A 22,764-nucleotide genomic window follows, 5' to 3' on the forward strand; every position below is an offset into this window, starting at 1 on the left:
GTAGGGAAATAATTCTGGGTAGCCTCTCCTGAGCGAGTTCGCAGGTTTTTCAAGTTGTAGAATTTGCTGCAACTTACGTAAAAATGTGCAAGCCGACTGTGGCAACACAGATGTGAATTCTGTGGCATCACCCTGCCTGTGGCAGTAGTCAAAACACACTACTTAATTTACTTCTACCACTTCAAGCTGTCCAAAGCAGAGTGGATAGAAAGCTGGAGCTTTAAATAACATTGTAGCAAAAGCTGAGATACTTATTTACTGTTCCCATTCTCTGCTTCTTGCTGGAATTTGACCCAGGTGGGAATGGAGGAGGGACAAGCAGGACAGGTTTCTGCCTGGTTTCCCAATTGCTTTTCCTTACCTTTCAAGAAGAGGCAAGGGGCCTTCTGCCCTGGCTTCAGCTGTGAGAAGGGAGTTGGAGGCAGCAGTGAGGAGTGATCAGTTGGCTTGGCCAGCCATTCCTCAGCTTGGTGGCTCAAAAGAAGACCTTCCTCCCTCTCCTCATGGTGATTTTTCTCTGTCCCTCGTGAAGAGCCACTGCTCAGATGAGGCGAGTGTCCTTCCTCCTCATGGTTGTCAGCTCATCAGAGGACGCATCAAAGAGCCATCAAAGGACCTCCTGAAATCAGGAAAAGGTGCTGCCTGTTCCCCAGACTCCTTGCGTGGAGCTCTCTGTCCTTTGTGCATCTCTAGCATTTCTCCTTGTTTCCTTATTCCTTGGGGAGGAGTAGGTGGACACAACTGGAACTGGAATATGGGTCCCCCTTATGCATAGAAAAGGAGAAAGCAGTTGTGTTTTGGACTTCATAAGCCTTCCTTAGTCAGATGTTTGTGATTACAAGGTGATCATATGTGTGGTTGTTACCGCAGTAACCATGTTTGATATGTCCCCTTCTGGTCTAAAAAGCAATTATTACTCTGATTGTGACACTTGTCTTTCTCATATGTGTTTCTGATTTTGAAATTTGACCTCTTTATTTATTGATCCTACTTGAAGTTTTGTCCACCCCTGAGTTTTTGAAACCCACCACCTTCAGTAGACCTGAACGCAATGGCTCTAGCACCCTCTGCATCTGAGGAACTGTGACCATAGAATCATAGAATTGTTGAGGTTGGAAGGGACCTTTGAGATCATCAAGTCCAACCATTAAGCTACCCTGACAAGACCACTTCTAAACCATGTCCCCAAGTACCACATCTACCCTTTTTTTAAACCCCTCCAGGGATGGCAAATCCCCCACCTCCCTGGGCAGCCTATTCCAAAGTTCAATAATGCTTTCATTGAAAAAAAAATTCCTAATATCCAATCTAAACCTCATCTGACATAACTTGAACCCATTTCCTCTCATCCTTTCACTTGTCACCAGGGAGAAGAGGTCAGACCCCACCTCTCTACAACCTCCTTTCAGGTAGCTGTAGAGAGTGATAAGGTCTCCCCTCAGCCTCCTCTTCTCCAGGTTAAACAACCCCAGTTCCCTCAGTCGTTCCTCATAGGGCTTGTCCTCCAAACCCCTCACCAGCTTTGTAGCCCTTCTGTGGACACACTCCAACACCTCAATGTCCTTCTTGTAGCAAGGGGCCCATGCCGTAGAGTGTCATGCCTACAATATCTACGTGTGCTGAGCAGCTCAGGAGGTATGCTGGTATGCGACCAGAGGGAGTGGTAGCCTAGACCTATCACCTGTGCGGTACTCGAGTCCTTTCTGCTGAGGAAGAGATTGATTCAGTATGGAGCACTGATGCTTCTGTATTTACAGTCTTGAGTGAGCCAGCAAAATTATATGGAGTTTAACTTAACTATTTTGTTTCAGAGAGAGCAAGTGAGGTTTGTTTGATTTTGGTTGTGGTTGGTTATGGGGTTTTTTTTTAACATAATTTAAATTTTTAGGCATAGGTAATTCTGGGCACTAGAGCACATGTAGCCAAAGATTTGTATGTTTCTGGACAAGCCCAGGGTTTTTTGAAACTTGCTTATACTAAGCGTATGCTTTATGCTAAATGTATGCATAGGTATATACAATTAGTCTTTGAAACCCAGTACAAAGTAAAAGCTGATTTAAATTCAAGTCCAGGAGCTTTTTATGGTAAGGTTAAAGAAAAAAATAAAAGGGGGGGGGGGGGGGAGAGAATGAAAACTCTTACATGGGATATCAAAATGTTAATATTTTAATAAAGCAGATTTCTTCATGTTGACCAGGTCACCAGAGCTACTGTAAGCAGTAGGACTGTTGTAGGAATGTTTTATGTTTCAATATAAAGATTGTCTTTGTAATTAGTTATTTTGATATTTTGCAGCTTTCCTTCTTGGAACTTGGAATATGTAAATATTCAGCCTTACAGACTTGTCTGCTGGAGGAAAAAAAATTAACTCTGTGAATGAGGGGGAAAACTCACTTGTCTGAGGGCTTAAAAAGCAAATTAACGTTGAGACCTCTCTTGTTTTTACGGACCCTAATTACAGTCAGCTAATTGCTGCTGTACCAATTGGACTTCAAATGTTAATTCCCTCTGTCTTTCCTCTGACCTGAGCACAAACATCAACATCCTCCATTAAATTAGACAACTGATAAAGCAGCAGGCTAAAATGCAAGTGCCCATTCATTCTTAGCCAGGCTTCATTGTAATGTTGTTTCTCACTTTTTATTCTTTCCTCCAAAATGAAGTAAATTATATAGAAGCACCAATAACTAAATAACAGTGCATGTCAAAAACCCTTCTGGAAGAACGCTATTGAAAGCTCAAGTTTACAAATTATTAGGTTAAAGAACAAGGTCCCAGGAAAATAGATTGTTAGCAAAGCAATATTGGCCTTAAATGAAGAAGACATTTAGAAGCTAGGAGAGATGTTTAACCTTTTTTTTTTTTCTTCTTAAAGACAGCATGTGGTTACCCAAACTTATGATTGAAGGGTTGGTTTCTTCTTTCAGATAGAGACTAATGTTTCTACTGAGTCAGGTAAATGGAAGTTGTCTTGCGTAGCTGAAATAAATAAATCTAAGCCTAAAATGATTTTTGATTATACTTTAACGAGACACAATTTCTGAGCCCATTCACACTGGATCATTTCACTTGCTGCATCCTTTAAATATTCATGAAACCTGAAGCAGTAATGAAGACAGGTCTCACTTTTCCAACTGTATACCTCATAAAACTCCACTGAAAAACATTGTAAAAGGATTTATTGAGCTTTCAGAAATAAGAAGGCTAAAATTACTGCATGAGCTTAACTAGCCTACGTCCCATTACCCCCTTCATGTTTTCTTCATGTCCTAAGTCTTTAAAATAGTATACATCTCCTAGGCATCTCTGCATATTTCTGTTCCTATACATTCCTTGATCCAGTTGTTTCACAGAACAAACCTGTGCTGGGTGTAAATCTGTGTTTTCTGCTAAGGGAAGCAGTGTTTTCTTAGATCACATTTTTGAGGATGCCAGAATGTGTTTAGAGAATGAGTCAGGAGATTGCAGAAGGAAAAATTTCAGGGTTAAGATAGGTGAATGATGCCCTAGAGTGCTGACTTTTTGTGCAGTACAAGGCAATTTGTTTAAAATCCAGATTCTTATAAGTGAGTTCCTGTTTTTATGACTGCTTTACTCCTTATCTTATTTACTGAATGCTTCCAGAGATCAATGGAACTGTTTAAAATATGGAAAGTATTATATAATATGAAAAATTCTCAGAAATAGGCCTCAGTTTTCTCATACTGTACCTTTCAAATTATTAGATTTATTTGACCTGACACTCTTTGTCTTAGCTCTCCCTTCCTTAAGGAAGCCTTATTCAAGTAAGTATTTTTGAAGCTTTCAGATACTGTGGTGATGAATGTTAAAAGCTCCCAGAAAAAAAGAAGAGATAGGAGGATTTCCATAGCTTGGAGTTAAGAAATTTTAATGCTATATATGCTGAAGAAAATGCAGCTGCTCATTCAAATGTATTTGTAGGCAGCACCCATTCTATGTGCCAAATGAGATAGGACCCTGCAGTGAAATACTTTGAGGCCACTTCATTAAGCTCTTTGCTGTGCAAGAGAAGTAAAATTGGACTTTTGAGTTAAAGTTCTCCCTGTGAAAAATCCACAGCCACGTGCTTGTTTGCAGCCTTTTATTTATTTATTTTTTCATTCCTAAGGTTTTCATTATTCAGGTGAACCAGTAATTCTGATGGATTGGATTTCTGACTGTCTTCTGGCCATAAGACTGTCATGTGTCCTAGCCCAAGTTTAAAATGTGTGTGCTCTGTTGGGTGAATGCTTGGGCACATTTCTCCCAGGTCTCACCGCTCTCGACAGATCTTACAAGTCTTTTCCCTGGCTCAGATTTCTCATCTTTGTTCATGGGCCCTGGCCTGTTCCCACCATTACGGAGTTCACCAGTGGCATGTTTTCTTGAAGATCCCAGTCCACACGTCCTTACTCTGTCCTCTTGTCTCCCTCTGTACCACACCCGCTCCCAGTCTCTTTCAGTCCATCGGTTCCCACTGTGACATGGCCAATCCCAGCTCCTTGCCAAATCCCACCGTGGATCTCTAACTCCCCCATGCCCCTATTCATTAATACTGTGGATTTCTTCCCAGGATTGTTTCCCTTCCTTTCCAATCCCCCATGACCTTATCACTTTGCAGTCACTTGCAGTGGACATAGCGTGACTCTGGAGCTGAGACACTCAGGCTTTTTCCAGGTGATGACTCTCAGCTTTCACAGCAGAAGACAATGAAAATTTTTACCCCTCTGTTTCATTATTTTACCAAGGAGATAAGGCTGGTTAGTCTCCTCAAAAGTACTTGAAAATCTGTGAAGAAGCAGTTCAGCAGTCTGTAAGCACAAAGCCCCACTGTTAATGAATGAAATGAGATAAAACTGAAGTGGAGTTCGTGATGGTAGGCTGAGGCAAACACTCAGGCAATTTTCTGCCAAGGTGCAGGGAGTCTTTCAAGCCATTTTAGCGCTGAGCATCACTGCAGAAATCTAGCAGTTCTTTTCTTTGCAGTGTTGGCCCTTGAAAATAAACATCATAGGCTTTGAGGAAGTCAGTTCAGCCTCAGCTTGGTGTCTCCCAACATTTGTTTTCCTCACTGGAAGATGCAGAACTGTGCGTTCCCAGCCCCGCAGAACCTGTGCGTGCTGCCATCTGCCTCTGCTGCCATCTGCTCCCCTGAGCTTGCCGCAGCCAGAGACGGTCCATGCCCTTTCCGATGGCTGAGGCGTAGCAACAGGAAGATTATCTAGCCTAATACTGTTTCTCCGGAGGAGCAGGGGGGGGAAGGTGGAGGTTTGCTGGTTTTAGCACACTTCTGTGGCTGTTTGGCACTTGCAGCGTTTGAGGGTGGTCTTCCTGCGATTTGGCTGCTTTGCATACTGCGTGGAAAAGGCCTTGTAGCAGAGACAGCAGGTGCTGCATATGCAAGGTGATTTTTTGGTTTTTCTTACCAGCATACCTTTTATTTCAAATTTAACACCTCTTCCTTTTTCCAGTGTATCAGCAAGATTCTTTCACACCTGGCTATGTAACCTTGCTTGATTGCATAGCAGCGATTCTTCAAGAGTTGGGGGGAGTTTGTTTGTTTTTTGGTTTTCCTCCCTGTGCATCTGAGTAGGACTTCAAAGCTGCGTGAGGTCATGCCTCCATTTTCTCCAGGTCTTGTTATTTAGCTCGATAAATAATATATGAATAAACTTTAGAGGTATATGTAAGTAGGCAATAGCGTGCACCCACAATTTCTTAGGGTTATCATGAGCTCAGTGTGTGTGTATATGTGTGTGTGTGTGTATATATAAAAATATATCCTTCATCTATATAATGCAAACTCCTTGAAGGACCTCTTCAAAAACAGCGCTAGGCAGTTTTTACTGCAAGAGTTAAACATTTGAAGAGTAGAGTCCCATGCATGGTTCTCATGGGCCTATTTTTAGTTTCTCTTATGGGAAGAATGGCAAAAAATAGACTAGGACCGTGACTTTGGATTTAGTGCACATAATGTTTATAGGTTAGTTGACAGGAGCGTGTGCATGTGTATGTGCCACAGGACTTTAGTACTACACTTCCTGTACATTCATTAACAGGACTCCCGGCAGAGCTACTGTAGTTTCAGTGCTCATAATACTAATTTTAACGTGCCGCTATAAAATGCGTCATAGCTCTGAAGTGCTATTTTCAGCCTTGATTAGGGATTACTGACCTGAAAGATCTGCTATTTCTCCAGTGAGAGGCTTTCTTGAATTCATAAATGTCTCTCTGGATTTGCCCAGAGTGCTTTGCTCCTCCACCTCTCTCCCCTCATACAGCAGCTGCGGATGGTGGGGGGGGACGCACAGGGTTTTGTTGCACTTACGGGGCCTTTATAACCTGCAAGTACCAGTGCTGCATCTTTTAGACGTACAAGATTTTGAACAAAGAAAATTATTTCAAATAGTCTTTCAGAATCTTTCGCTGCTTTGGTTATTGCTTTCACCTTCTGCTGTCCTTGCTGATTTTTGAAGTTTTGTTTGGTGTGACGGGCTCAGTCTAGAAGGCTAGTATTTCGAAAGTGTACCTTGCAGTTCTTGTATGGCTATGTGACTTGGAGCTCTTAAAGCACACTATATTCCCACGAGCATTTTCAAATCATGACTCTAGGAATCAGGTGAGAGACTGGGTCATAGAAACCTGCTGTCTTTTGTCTGAAAAAAAAAAAAAAAAACCAACCCCAAAACATTTAAAGGTTGAAAATTTCAGCAAACTAACTCTTGTAGCTATTAAACTTTCCATGGAAATACCTGCCTTGTATTTTCCAAGTCACTTTCCATTGCAGCTGTTTCCTTACTAAATAAAATGTCCTGCCTTGTTAGTGACTTGCTAGCATTTAAAAAAAAATAAAAGGTGGACATCTGAGCAAGGCTTACCTTCCTGTGGACTTCACACTTGTACAGAGTTTGAAACCTTTGAAAGGATGGGTAAATACTGAAGTAAAAAGCTTCCTATCCTCCAAGTCAGACAGAAAGGAAAGCAAAAGCCCTGATTTAATGAAGTGGTGCAAGAATCAAAAATGTTTCCAGAGTGCCCCCTCCCCTTTCAGTTTTACACTTACAGAATACCTGCACTTAAAAACATAAATCCTTGAAATGTTGACTCGACTGGAAATGAACAATTAAAAGATCCAGCCTTTGTTGTTCATCACTTACTGGGGAATTACAAGGCAGCTTTGATGCCTACAGTGCACAAATTTGTTAGCACGGCTCTGAATCGCGTGTGCGGGACCGGATTGTTCAACACTCAGTTCAATGGCTGTTAAATGAGCAAATTATTCCAGCAGCAAAGAGAGCAAATTTCTACCTTGCCCTCATTTTTCCACCCGTCTCTGTCATTCTCTGTTTATGGGAAAAGGAGTGAGGAGGAAAGGCAAATATTTCCCTGCCTCCAGGATTGCCGGCAGATGGAAGAGACACGCTGGTCACTCCAGTGACAGCTCCAGATTTGGTCCTTTGCCCTTTTAGATTTCACTGTCGTGAACGCTTCTCTCTTCTCCATGGTTCCAGCACCATAATAACACGCAGATTTGAAAAGCCATTTTCACAAAATTATTGAACACTGATTCAAAAACGAAACAAAACCAAACCAAACCCTACAGAGAGCCAGATTGAGGTGATAAATTGTGAGGGTGGGGTAGCAGTTTTTCTTTTAAAAAACTTGACTTCATCGGGCAGCTAGCTCCATTTCTGGTCAGATAAATGCTTACACCCGCTGCATCGCATGCGTGGTGTGTCTTTCATTTGCATTTTATAAATGCAAGAAATACTTGAAATAGGTTGCAAAAACTGATGGTTGGCCTGTTAGAACTGCAGAGTTATTACAAATAATGAAGTGCAGAACAAGGGTAGGGGGAATAAAATCTTTCGGCAGTCTTCATCTAAATACGTGCATTTAATTTCCCCTCTTCTCCTAAGTGTAAAAACAGCAGGAAGGCCCCGGAGCCCCTCAGAGTAGAAGAGCAAGTTAGAAAGCCCAGATTTCAGCGTGCCGGTGAGGAGAGAAAATCACAGAGCTCCGAGCCTGATGTGCCGTTTCCTGTCACCCCCCTCCTCTCCCCTCCACCAACCTACATTTCTTGGCTCCCATCAGCTCCGAGGCTGTTGGGGTTGTGACGTAAATGACTCACAGCGAGTGACCCCCGTGGCAAACCTGTAAAACATTATACGGCATGAATAAGAAGTCTCTTATTAGGTCTGCAGCTGGCGAGATGCAGACATATGGCAGCAAGGATGTTTTGGAAGAAAGGCACGGCTTGACAAAGAACCCAGTCTCCCGATAAAGGTTTATACTGGCACTTTCCTGTGTTTATAATACCATATGCCAGGGGCATGGCCTCTTTTTTCATCATATTGTTGTTTAACTTTTTTTTTTTTTTAAACCTAATCAGCCCTTAGGTTGAGGAGTCTGAGAAGCAGAAACTTGATATCGATATTATTTTCCCTTAGATTTCTCCGACTGGAGTTATCCTGTTGTAACTGCCTAGACTCAAATCTGTTTCATATATAAAGTGAAGTAAGTTTGTCAGGACCAATTGTTTCTGTTATGAGAAGGAACTTTTATTTTTGAGAACATTCTCAGAATAGACCCAGTATGGCCGGTTTTGGGTTTGTTTTTTTTCTCCTGTAGATAGTCAAGCCTGTTTGCTTGCTTGCTTTTCCCTATGTTAGTTTATTATTACAGGATAGTATAAGCATGGTTGTTTTCAAGGAGGGTTGCTATTTCAGTCTGTTTTTAAAACCTCTAAAAGCCTAGCAATCTTAATAATAAGCTTTTCCTAGATCTAGGCATCTAGTCTCTGATTTAACAACTGCACAATTGTGCTGTTCCTCTATCAGTTACTGTGATAACTGGTACTTTAAATGATCATCCTTGACCTTTGTTAGTCTTTCAGGCTAATTGATTAGTTAAATCCATATTTACAGTGGTAGCCAGAGAGATTTTTCATTGAGTGTAACTGCTGTTTTGGAGTTTTGTTACGTACAGGACCGTAGCCCTTAGGATTTCCACTTGGGGATCTGGCCCTGTTTTTCTAGAAGCTGCATAAAACCAGGACAGAAAGATGCTTTCCTCTGCCCCAGAGAACTTGCAGTCAAACTGCGTTTTGGCTTGAGGAAAGTTTTACCTTGAACTGTTTCAATACCACCCAGACCCATATGATACGCAGAGTATAAGAGCATATTAGGAATTAGCCCTCTTATTAGGAAGTTTGTATTCTAAAACGCAGTGAGTAGTTTTTCTGGCTTTTTGCAACGGCAATTCAGAGACAAAGTGACTCTTTGGCTGCTGAAGGCCGAGCTGTTGGTGCTGTACAGACTGTGTCCTCTTATGGCTGTAAAAATTCTCCAGCGGTACATAGTCACCTTGGTGAAACTTTTTAGCGGTTAAGAGTTTGTTAGGCAATGCACTGCGTGAGGAAAAAACTGAAAATAAATAGTTATAGCTTAGGCGAGATGAAAATAAAAGAAAAAAAAAACCAGCAAGAGCTAAAAAGAAACCTGGGCTCTTTTTTCACTTTTTTTCCTTGACTCCTCAAGATACGAATTAACCTCTTGTCTCATAACGCCTCCATATCTCAGATTCCCTAGTTAAATCTACAGCTGCTCGAAATACACACACAAAATATGTGTTCAGAAAAATCCTTGGCAGTAAAATGGCTTTTTTTTTTTTAATTATCATATTTTAGTTTCCTTAGCTTTGTCTGCCCTATGGTAGAAACAACCTGCGTAGTGATAAAGGACTTCATGGTTCCCCAGTTGCATTAAAACGACTTTGTTCCTCTGTGCTTGCTGATGAAATTACTGAGTTCTTGTGGCTATTATTTCAAGTCCTGGTACATCACAAGTGACAAGCAGGGTGCTTTTTATCTTCATTCTCTTGAAGCAGTTGGGATACCCTTTGCAAGCAACGTAGCACCCAGAGTGAAAGACAGAATGTTGGGGTGTGCGAAGTGTGGGCAATGCGTTACGAACCCCATGAACCAAGCAGACAACTGTGTACAACTGAATCACTCTGCAATTGTTTCTTGGAATTTTTCTTAACAGAGGCATTTTTATATAGTTGACTTAAGGAGCCATTACAGTCTGCAACCTCGTTTCTATCCTATCAGTGGGACAGGCCTTTTCCTCTGCCCTCAGCCTGTGGATCTGACAAAAATCATTAATTCCACCCTATGGGTCCCATGGGTCTGTCCTCCTATGAAGTGAATCTACTGCTTGCTGTTGTTCCCACGGGGACCTGGGGACAATTAGAGGAGACTGGTGAAGAAGAATGGAGCAGCTAAATTGGCCAATTAATCACTGTCTCTTGCTCGCTTGCTTAATTTAGGGATGGATTTTGCATCCTGTGATAGCAGTGTCGCCTTTTAAAAAACAAACAAAAAAATCCAGTGAACACTTTTCTGTTCACTGTGCAGTTAGGTATATCAACCAGATAAAAGGGTGAGCTGTATCTCCTGTCCCTTCTCATATTTTCTTGACTTCTTTGGAGCAAAAGGCTCACCGTAGTCTGGCAGGCCCAGTGTTATCCCTGTTGGATCGCGGAGATTTGGTTGAGCCTGAGGTTTTCCACAAGTATTATTTAGTAATCATCTCTTTCTGCAGAGATCCCCTCCATTGTGATTAAATGCAGATTTGTATCTGTAAGATATATATTAATTAATAGTTTGAGGGTTAGAAGACTCTCCACGTTCTTATTAAGGATGAAGAGGAAATGAGTTTCCTCCCTGGTGAGTCTACCTCCCTGGCCAAATGCTTCATCCCCCTGCCCCACCTTCATCAGAGGGGGAGTCTGTGCTTTTATGCTGGCCAAGTCTTTACAACGCGGCACTCGTCTGCATGTTTGTATTACAGCCATCGTTGTGTCCAGCCAGGCGAAGCGCTCGTAGCTGCTCAGGGTGGGCTGGCACCGAGCGGAAGAGCCAGGGTATCAGAAGCGTGTGAGGTACACAGGATGCATTTGGCTCAAAGTTGGTATATAAGCAGCATTAGAAAGGCTTTCTGCTGATATCCGTAAAAGTGAAATTCCTCCCTGGTATGAAATCCTGGACCTATGACTCCCCCACACGCAGCAAAACAAAAACAGCCATCTGCTTGTCATGTTCTTAGCACATTTCTGGTTTGGGTTTGTTGTTTGTTTGGGATTTTTTCCTTCTTTCTTCCAAGAAAGTTGACATCCTGCTTCCAACTCCCTCCTACTAGGGAATTAACTTAGATGGTAATGAAAATTAAAGGCTCCTCCAGGAATAACCGCTGCTATATTCTGCCCCATCCCAGCCATGAAGATGAAAAGGAAGGAATCTGTTTTAGACCTGGGTCCCCAAGCAGAGGTGAGTCTGCGCACAGGAGGACAGGCAGCTGATGCTGTCCTGGCAGAAGATGGATGGCAAGGTGGGAATCACAAATAGGAGAACACACGGCCGTAACTCCAAAGTCGTTTTGCACCACATTGTTGCTATGCGACAGGCAGTGCCAGCTAGGAAGCTGAAGTGCTTGTGCTACAGTTTAGAGCGGTTTAAGTTTGTACCCCTGGTCTAGGCTGCTTTTAAGGACACATTTCTCAGTGGTTGTATGAGCTCCAGCGATATTCCCTCTTCTCCCTCTGCCTCCCATTAAGTAACAAGATTACAGCAAATTGTTGGCCTAGATATAGCTTGCTGTGCTCCCCGGGTTGTAGATCAGACTCTGACCTCATTCTGTCTTTGCTCTCTGACGTCTGCATCCTGTGAAATCTGCTGGGTCCTTCGTCCTTACGGCTTTGCTCTTTACAAGCGTTTCTTTACAGTTCTGCACCCGAGGAGCCGTTTTGCTGTGCACGAGCGGTGGCATAAGCGTGGCTCTCCAGCAGCTCGCAAGAAGCTTGACTTTCTCCTGTGTACCATGTCCCCAGGACATCTGGGCTACTCTGGGGTGATCCAGACCTGAAAGCAGGGGAGGAAAGAAACCAGGCTTCAGCATCGTGAGTTGTCCTAGTGCCTGAAAGCTCCCAGCCTTATGGGGCGTCCCCGGCCGGGCGTTAGGCTGCCCAGTGAGCTGCTGTTGGCTCCTGCTCGTGAAACTCTCCTGGCTCCCTTTCCCCTGTGCATGTCTTGTGCCTCTTGACCTTAGATTGACTGGCCTGGAAGGTCTGGAAATTTCGCCGCTGTTTCTAAATCAAGAGACACCCAACAACCGGATTTGCAAGGGGGACTATGGAGGCATTTCAGGAAGGGTTTCCAAATGCAGCTTTCCCCAACAAGCAGAAACAGCCTGAATATTTTGAAATACTCTGTGAATGATTTTTTTTTTTTTTTTTTAACTACAAGAACAGAATAACTGATTTGGGTTAATAAACCCTTTAGAGCTTGAAGCAATAGTGAAGTTCTTTCCCCTGGGTTGATTTTTGTTTGGTTGGTTTTGATTTTTCGTTTTTGTTTTTTTTCTTTTTCAAATTTTAATTTCAATGCTCTGTAGTAAAACAAAATTGAAATGCTGTTGTTCCTAGATATTGAAACAGGACATTCTGGTGCCTTAAAAATGTCCTCTTTCTCACTCAGTACCTGCATCCCAAACAAAATATTCAGCGAATTCAGTTTGTGAAGTATTTCAGTTTTGAAGTAACTTGGTTATAATTCTTACAGTCAGGTCGACTGGTTGTGTTTCTTGCTTATATGCAGCTGCTCCTTGCATTCTGGGTGCGAGGAATTAGTCTGTTCCTTTACGAGTTGCTTCATCTCAGCTTGAAAGAACTTTTAAATAAATAATCGGAAGTCTATTTCATTGAATAAAATATATATACTTTAAAAAGAAGTAAGCCCAAAACCTCATGTATTAGTATGTGAGCACATTAGAGCTGTGATATCCATGTAGCACATTTTTAACGCTCATACTCTTATGAAATAATGACTTAGTATATATTTGTGCAGCAAGACAGTTGGAATTTTTGTGCTAATCTGTACTGATGCAATAGCAGGTATTTAAGCAGTGGATAAGCTACTGGGTAAATTTTCACATGCTTTCTGACCTTTCTGATGCTGGCATTGCCTAGTCTTCTCAAGTAGCAACTGAGATAATTTGGCCCTTGAGATAAAGAAGGAGAGATAAAGTTATTTTTAGCACTTGCTTGCTTTAGTTCTGGCATTTTGTTCTGTCCTGCCCATCCTCCTCAAAGACTGGAAGGATGCAGCTTGTTTATTATATTTTATCGTATCTACTGTGCTGGCTTTTGATACCAGGAAGAACTGAGGTTTGCCCTTCGGCAGCTTTCCCACCAGTGCAGGGGCAGCCCTTTGCATTCTGCAGATCACAGATCAGCCATGAATCCTCGGTTTTCAATCTTTGTATTTAATTTCTGCCCCCCATTCACAGTCCGGATAGTTAGAAGCCTGCTTTCTCTCTTAGAGGAAATTTATTTATTTCTTTGTTTGTTTGTTTTTCCTTCCCTACAATTGAGATTCCAAGAACTGGAATTTCTAAGAAAACTTGAAATGCTGTGAGAAATATCATCACTTGAGAAATAATCTGTACAACTGCAGAAAATAAGCATGTGTGTCTTCTGTAAGTTACAAAAAGAGTATTTAGTACTGTCATCTTAAGAGCTTCCAAATGTTTTGAGCTTATTATTTCTGCGTGTGGGCACTACCTGTATTATGTATCCCCTTATTTCTTGAAGCTGTGTAATTAATATTGTGGGAAATGTTGCATATGGAGGCTGAACCTCACCTTTTAGTCACAGGGCCAACAAAGTGTGGCATTACAGGCTTGTAGCGGGGTGTTGCCTGGGAGCCCCGTTTCTCCTCTGTGACCATCTCTTCCTCGACGTCACACTCCAGACTGCCACTGAGAAAGGCATTTTTCTCTCCACCACGAGTACTCACTTTGCGTGGCTTCTTGGTAAGAACTGAATTTCCTCTCATCAGACTGGCTACACGTTGGCAGTTCCTCAGTCCACCTCGGATTTTCTGACTTTCTCACTAACCGGCACGGGTGTTTTAACATGAACTGTCTTCCCCTGAAAACAAATGAAAATGTTTGTTCCAGGACCACACTGCGTGTGTTGGGGGGAGCAGAGCGGATGTGTGGGAAGAAAAGTATTAGGTTAGGAAAAATATTTAGGATATATACATTTTTATTTATATTCTATATTTAGGTATGAGAAGGGAAGTTTCGTGTTTTTTTTCTTCTGCAGTTCTCTCAAGCTCATAAAGCATCTGTTTCTCAGCCTCTGTCGCTCTTGCCTGAACCGAGGTTGTTGGTGGCCCTGGTTCCCCTTCAAGGAGGCTTTGTCCTGATAAAGTGACCCATTGAGAGGGCCAAAGTCATGCAGGCACAGGCGCTCAACATTCAACAGTTCATCTCCTGACAACATGTTTGTGGAAATAAGGGTCCTGACACTAATAAAGTAGGTAAATTGCAATTATCTATGATTTCTCTTTCTGAAAATGGAATTGCCCAGAAAAATGGAAAGTGGAAGAGAGAAAATACTCTCCAATTCATGGAGCTCTTGTGGTGAACGCTTCCATGCCAGAGATGCCTCATGCACCTTAATCACTTGATCTTGATGAATAAATCAGAAAGCCTCATAAGAACACTTTTTCTCCTGGCATTTTGGCTCTTCATCCGTTCCTCTCGCTGTTCATCTCTGCATCCACGTGCGAAGCTGAAGTGGACTCAACGTCTTTAAGGCTCAGGGAAGGTTCAGTTCAGGTCTGGCACACAGCTGTTCATTTTTCACTTTGTTCAAGTCATCTTCTCTAGCTAAAGTCCTTCTAACTGAGTAAAGAGGATTGCAGGATGCCTGTGTGTTTGGCCACAGATATAGGGGAAAAACTTTCACTATTTTTGATCTTCTGAGGTTTCCTATCTCTCCTGTTTTACTTGAGTGCTTTCTTAAAAAGGAAGGTTCTCGATATGTGAAGCCTGTCTTCTTTCTGATATTTAGAGGGCTGAACAGTTCATTTACAGAAAGAACGATAAGATCTCCTGGCAGCTGAAAACGAGAATAATTCTATTCCCCGGTGTATGCCCTCGGCTCCCCCAAAAGAGGAATTGGACATAAATAGCTGATCAAAATGAAGCCCCATGGTCTGATCCCATGAGCTGAAGATATTTAGTTTCTATTCCCAGTTTTGCAGTTCTGTGCTGGGTAAATACTTCAGTTCATCTGTGAAATGGAGATAAATCTTTTTTTTTTTTTTCTCACAAAGGTCCTGTCTGAGTTAACAAGCTTGTATGGTAGTCTGGAAATTAGTGCTTTTAGAAGTGGTTGATACTAAGATTTCTGTGATTTGCAGCTGATATATAATAGCAGGGAGAGACTCAAAGCCGTCTCACAGAGACTCAGACTAATTGTGTTTAACTGTGTCTCCCAGAAGACCAGGCTGGTTCCCAGCCTGGGAAAAAAAAAAAAGGAAAAACAAAGGACAACATCCAGGCCATGCTGAATTGATGAAAATAATGTTGTTAGCATTAGGGGATCAGGCTTATATCTGTAATCAGTACAGATCTAGAGATCTCTCTCTCTCATAGTCATAGGACCAGATCCACACAGCTGTTTAGCAATTAGCAGTGCTTCCCCCCCCTTTTGTTTTGTTTTGGTACCTAGAAATACAAACACATTTCCATCTGAACTCTCCTGGTTAGGGTAAAGTTGTGTATACTTTTGTCTATTAAAATAACACTTCTGCTGAATCAAAATAGCATTTTTACACAAGTTGAACATAAGAAGATGAAAGAAAAATATTTGGGACACAGGAAAAAGGAACTTAAATTACTTTTTCAGCAAAAAGGAAGGGGCTAAACACATCATAATGAGATTAATAGAAAGGAAAGCTCTTATTTCTGAGGGAGTGCTGAACCAGCTTGTCATAAGAAGAGGAAATACTGCTTTTTTTTGAAGAAGTTTGTTTTAGAAGTATGTTTCAACAGCATGCAATGTTAGATTATGCAAGGAATAAAATTCTGGGGAAAGAAAGAACCAATGGTGGAGGGGGAAGTAGTTACTCATATAAAAGAAAGCAAATTTCAGAAGTTTTTGTTTTGAATGGATGGACCTTTTTGACACATAATTTTTTCTTTTAACCACAGAAATGCTACTTAATTTTGTTGAAGCTTCCATTCCATTCAATGGAATGACATATTTTCAATGGAAGACTCCTCTGGCAAAGAATATTTCAGCAGCTTTCGTGTGACTCAGTTTAAAAGAGAGAAAACTGGGGTCCTAAAACAGGGAACAGGGCAGCTGCACGTCTCTCAGCCTGCTCCTTTGAGGTCAGCCCTTCCAGAACAGGCTCCTCTCCCCTCTGCCTTGCTCAGCCTTTCTCCTTCTCACTCTAAAATGCCACCTGGTATATCCATTTGCACTGTGACACCCCTGAATAGCATATATTTTGTGCATCCTTTACACTGTGATAGAGACTGCACCTTTTGTGGGCTCTGGTTTTGCTGTTAGCAGTACTGTGACGCTGTGGAAATATGGCTCGGGTGACCACATGGAATTAAATGTTGGCAGACAATGTTGCAGGGGAATATATTTTTATGATATCCCTCTAAGACAACGTGCGTGGTTTTATTACTTTAAAATCTTAGAAGCAAAGCTTCTAGCGAGTCATACTGGTTTAAAAGACAGGATTTCAGATCATGGAAAAACCTGCAACCATTGTGAAAAATCTGTTTTTACTTTGACTTCTAGAAATCTCCACTGAAATTACTGCCCTTAGAGGGGATGAAGCTGACTGCTGTTTTCCCCCTGTACAGTACAAGCCCTGTATTCATCTTCCTGGCTTTTGCCTGTTTATATCCAGCATCTCTGCAATCCAGATGGGGAAAAGCACATGTGACAGCGTGTGTGTGTGATTTGGAGCAGCAGATGGGTGCGAATGACAAACTGTTGCCTGTGTAGGCACCTACCTAGAGATTACTCAGAGTCCTGCCTCTGTGTGTTGTTCTTCTGTTCCTATGCCCCGTTATCAAAGAGGGCATTGTCAGGGCTCCTGTGTCTGAGGCTTTACCTAACTTGACAGGGATCCTGTGCAGACATCCAGATTTCAGTACCTTTCAGTACTGATGTCTGTTCATGACATGCCTTCTGTCTAACGAAGCACTGACTGTATTAAAAATCGTATAGGGAGAAAAGCAAGCTGGGATTGACTTTATATTCAACCTCCCCAGTAAAGAGAGATCCCACTTTGGTGTCTTTTTGTTCCCCAAGTGGGACTGTCACCCCGCATTTCTTGCCCTATTTGAGTTGCCTTTCCCTTTTCTGCTCTTGCTCTGAATGTGTTCTGCATAAGGAGAAAAGTGATGGAAGGTGAAATGCACTGAGAGAGGAGAGGTCAGTGTTTCTCTTGCGGTCCCACACCTACAGCTTTCAATATTCTCACTGCACGGGCACGCTGTTATTAGCTGGTACAGAATTTCACGCGTTGTCCGACAGCATGACTGCAATGAAAATGATGCCATTTCCAGCGGTGGGGAAATTTATGGCCCGAATGTCTTCCTGCATGCATTTCAGCTGAACTGTCACTTAGTTGTACAACTGGGAAGTCTAAAATGCATGTGTAACTCGCTTCCTTGAACTCATCCCTTTTGAGTCACCAGGGTCACCAATGCTGCGGTCGTGCATGCACATGTACTTGCTAGGTCAGGAATGCAGTTAGCCCAAGGTTTAGTGTCTGACTCGTGGCAGTGATTTAAAATCCACAATTCTGTAATTTCCCTACGTGTTAGTCCTGCCAGCTCTGCTGTGAGGCCTGACTGGGGTACCAAAGAGGAAGCCTCGCTCTGCCAGCTCTCTGAGCTCTGCTCATTTCATAGAGCCAGTGAAGCACCAAAGTTTGGTGCCTGTGGTCCTATAAATTTGAGGCAGGTGATCAAATCCTACTGCTGTCTGGCTGAAACATATATTCGCTGGCCAGGAATTTGTATGTAAATGTCAGTGTGAAATTATCGTGGTGAATTTTCTGTGACAGTTGTTTTTATTTTAAATGCTGCAGTTACAAGGATGAGTAGAAAAGATCCCTAGTTTGCTGCTGGATAGACATCTGAGCCCCATGTGAGCGCCCTGCTGAGGACAGTTGGAGGAGATGCGGGAACTGGGCTGCTTGGGGAAAGGGTGGGTGAAATGTGTCGTGCTGGAAGAAGATCACTGAACTGATTTAATTAGTTCTGTTTCAGAGGATTCATTTTTGCTCGGGTCACTGCTACGTTCATCTATTTGCTTTTTTCCCCCCTCTTAGCAATAGACAAATGCAGAGTGATAATTAATTTGGCAGGTTGATTGAGATTGGGTGGCAGAGAGGGGAGTTTTCCTGGATGAGTGATGAAGCATTGCTGGTTGAGCTTAAAGTGAATAGTCTGAAATAGAAAGTAGTTAGTATAAAATCCCCCCAAGGGTGTGTTTAAACTAAATGTACTCTGAGTTTTGACATTGAGGTTTTTTAGTGAGCTACCAGGCTCTACAGTGTAGTGATAGGACATTTGCTAGCTGGGGTCTAGCTGCTGAAATATCAGTGCTATTCTTCTGCATTGTGAAACGTCAAAACCAGGAAAATGGGGTGTTAATGAAAGAAGTAGCTTGTCTGTGTGGGTGTCAAGCTGGAAAGAGCTTTGGCAGAGCGATGTTCTTTTCTTTTCCAGGCCAACCCTGGAGGCTGAGGCTTCACCTGACCAGACGCAGTGCTGCTCTCATGGTGGGAGAAGGCGCTCTGGGTTATTCTGCTCTGTGCACTAGCTTGAGGGAGGCCAAATTGTGTGTCTTAAAATTTTCATTTGCAAATTTCAGCCATCCCTCATGTGCTACCATTAAAGTTAATGCGTTTCAGGAAAATGAGCTGCTGAAACTGTAAGAAATTATGTTTCTGGCTTTCTGCCTTACTGTATTTTAGCCTCACCAGGGGCTGATTCCTGTAATCACTGTTTTGTGTTTCACACCAGGTGGACATTAAGTTGCAATATTAAAAAAAGCAAAGTTTGTTTTTTCCTTTTCACTAAGTGCATACGGTAGCAGAATAGATCCGTTTTCTTCAAGCTATTGGATTCTGTTGCTTACAGAATTTTCAATTTTGTGGGGCAGAGGCACTGTAACCTTTATTTGGCTTCTCTGATCAAGCGGTTGGGGGTTCACTCTCTCACCCTCTACCCGCTTCCTTTTTGCAAGTGGCTCTTTGCCCTGGTGTGAGGTTTTGAGTTGACAAATGCGATCCTATGTGCATGAGGGAAGTACAGTGGGGACACAAGCAAGTCACACTTGCCCCTACCCTTGCTGCAGTGGCTCAGTTCCCTTGCAGAGGAACCACTTCTGAAGGTTAAGTGTCTGGTGAAACCTGCATACTTACTTTGTCCTAGGAAAATGTGCGTTTTTTGCCGTCTGAGACTGCCAGTAAGGATGTCAATTTGAAAAGGTTTTGTTTTTTGGCTTTGGATGTTTTTTTTCCTGTGTGGTAGAAACTTACCCACTGGGAATTGCATTGGGAAATTCCTATTTTTATACAGACTGCCAGAGAGTGGACAGCTCTTAGATTAATGCACTTACTAAACTAATTGGACTAAGTTGCCCTCCGCATGACCTTTCATGTTTTCATCATGGGTGATTCACCTAAAATCAGAACTTGACTGAAGAATCCATTAAAAGTTTTTCTACTCTTTCAGTGGGGTTTCAATTGCTATGTGAAAAGACATCACCTGTATCTTCAAGGAATTAATTTCTTTAGAAGCGGAGACCCTCCTGTGCACTGATAGCCAGTTGAAAAGAGCGCATGTCGTCTTTGGGGCCTCTGTTGAGTAACAGCAGAAAGTACAAATGCCGTATATGAAACTAGAATCTGTGAAAAGATGGGAAGTGAGAGAAGAAATAGGCTTGAAAGAGGGAACAGTATCGGTAACCTACATTGGAGAGGTGATTTTTTTGTAGAAGTCTCTATACTCCTTTATAAAATAAATCATCGGCTTTAAATACCTAAATGTGCTTTCAGACTACGCTGACTGTGCTGCAGTAGCTAGCTAGTTTATCAAGCCTGTGCCAGGCTTGGTATTGTGACTGGGGTTCTTAATGCATAGTTAATGATTCCCAATGGAAAAAAAGTAAATAAGCTTTCTGACTTTTTCTAGGAACTTAATTACACCAGAATGGACTTGACTGTGTAGCTTTGAAATCCAGGGACTTAATTTGTCTACTTTGAATAGGAAGCAAGGTTTAAGTAGTAATTTCCTTCTTTTTAACAATCTATTTTTGTTCTTTTGTCAGCTCGCTGTTACATTTAGGAGTCTTGATATTGCTGTGTTGCCCTGGTGTCCCCATATCAAGGAATCTTATTCTGTAGGTTACTGTCTGTAAATTATGGCCATGGCTAAGGGTGGGAGGATATCAGAGTGTCTGTGCCCACATTTTTATCTCACCAGTATGGATATTTTTTTCTAGGACTTTGGTTTTCATGATTATGCTCAGAATGGGAAAGTGAGTAAATAGAAAATTTGGTGAACACTTTTGCTTGTTGGATACTAGTCCACCAGAGCAACATGCCTCTTATTAATCCACCAGATGAGTTTGAGGGGATAAGAAATCTATTTATGATCAGTTTTCATTGCTTTATTCATTTATTCTGGAAATCTTTTAAATATCCAGATTAAGATAAGACTATTAATTTAGGAAGCCTTTGCTAAAAGAAATCCGCTCCACATCTGCTAGTAGCTCTTTGTGTGGCATCCATCCTTGGGGATCATTGAAGAATAAGAGTTGCTTTTCTGTAATAAAAAAATAAAAAATTCACTCCTTTACTGTATTTTACTACAGCTCTGCCTCCAAAACCTGTTGTTTAAAATCCTGTTTGATGTGTGAAATAGGGACCTGAGAAATTCGATGGTAGGGCTGAAAATAATAGAAATCTGTACGGATTTGTTTTACTACTGTCATCTGTTTAAGTAGTTGTAACAAAAATTTATATAAATCCAGATACAGGGTGTGGAGGTGGATAGTCCCCTGCCTTTTCTTTTTCCCACCTACGTTTTTTTTTCCGTTTCACAGTACCTTCACACTATCTAAAGTTAAACCTGCTCATTTCAAGAAGTGACATGGAGCAAAGGGCACGACAGTTGTCCACGAACCCACTGCTCCTAGTTTGCCGTATCAAATGTCTTCATGCCTCCTGCCACTGTGCACGGGAGCCAGGATCCCTGAAGAAGTCAGATGCAGTTTATTTTCTGGAAATATTTGAAAAGGTCATATGCTGCCATGAGAAAAGTCCTCAAAAATGTAGTCTCTCTTGCTGTCTCGCCCAGCGCCAGATATGATCTCATTCCTTTTATTCCTTTGGAGCTGAGTCCCTGGTTAAGCACTCGGGACAGTTTCTTCACCGTGCCTGCAGGACAGTCACTGCTGGTGCCTTTCAGGTTGTCCTCCTGCACCGCTGCGCCTGTTCCCCTCCCCTCAGCCTTACCTCGCTGAGTGCCCTATTTTCTGCGTTCCTTTCTGCCACGGTGGCTCAGTATCATGTTCGCTATCTCAACAGAGTATCTGATATATATTTTTTTCCTCTGTTTTGTGTAGCCTCTGGCCGTGCTGTGGTTTGTTGCTTGGCCTGCCAGCCAGGCTGTGAGAGGGCTGTAGGGGTTGAGGAGGCAGCTCCCTCTGGGGCTTCCAGCTTCACCAGGGTACCAGCTTCAGCGGGTTTGCCTCCATCCCCGCATGGAGCTCATCCTGCAGGGAAGCCGTTCACTGCAGTTCTTCTCCAGACCCATCCTTCTACCTCACTGCCTCTGCCTCCCCTTCAAAGCAACGCTAAGTTTTAATGCACTTCCACCTGTGCCTCGGTTTAAAAATCTTCTCTCTGCTTCCAGCTGTTGTCCAGCAGCCCACAAACCTTTGAAACAACATATTTGATTAGGAAGCAGCTGAAAGGCTCTTACACACACCCCATCCCCCCCCAGTTTATTCATTTAGTTTGTTCATTGTGGTGGGGGGGGGATGTTTTGTTGTTTAACCAGTCTCAGAACCAGGGCTGACCTTGTTGATTTGTAGGGCATTGGGAGCGTTTGGGTGGAGAGTTTCCTCCCCACTAATTGCCCGGCCAGAGGCCACGGTGGGGCGAGCACGCAGCTCACATATCTGGCTGAACAGCGCAGCTCTGACATCTCAAGCTTTAAGCTGACCCTGGGAGTTGGCGAGTGGTTGTGGAAAAGGGATTGTTTTTCCAAATATTGCAGCATTTCACTATCTGTGTGTCATAGCCTACACGTGCCTGTGTACGATCACGCTCACCACACAGCAAGGAAGACATCTCTGATGCTTTGGATGCTGGCAGGGCCAGCTGCAGCTTGTGCCGTTTGGTGGGAGAAGGTGGTCAGTGCAGCCATGCAGTTGCTCCGCCGTTACGTTGTCAGGATCTGGCAGTGCTGAATCTCAGCAGCTACAGCCCATTTAGCTTGTCGTGCTGATGGTGTCCACACCGAAACTGCACCCCCTAAGTTAGTCGAGCCAGTAAGTCACCTCGTTTATCTTGATTACCATGAAAGTACAGGGAACAGTCTATTGAATAGAAGGAATCCTACCCAAAATAGCATGTGCAAAAATCACTGTGAGTTTCTGTATGACCCAGCTCCTGCATTTTTGTAAAAATAAATGTTTCTTCTGATATGTAATCAAGGAAATAATTTGTGCTTTTTTGTTACTGAATAAGAAATTTATCAGGAACATTTTGTGCCTACATGCTGGTAACAAACAGTTTCTTTTTACCAGTGGAAATATGATGCTGTCTGAAGCATAGCTAATACCCATTCAGTCAGAGAATATGCA

The sequence above is a fragment of the Charadrius vociferus genome, unplaced genomic scaffold, assembly GCF_000708025.1.
Source record: "Charadrius vociferus isolate BGI_N301 unplaced genomic scaffold, ASM70802v2 scaffold90, whole genome shotgun sequence".
NCBI lineage: Eukaryota > Metazoa > Chordata > Aves > Charadriiformes > Charadriidae > Charadrius > Charadrius vociferus.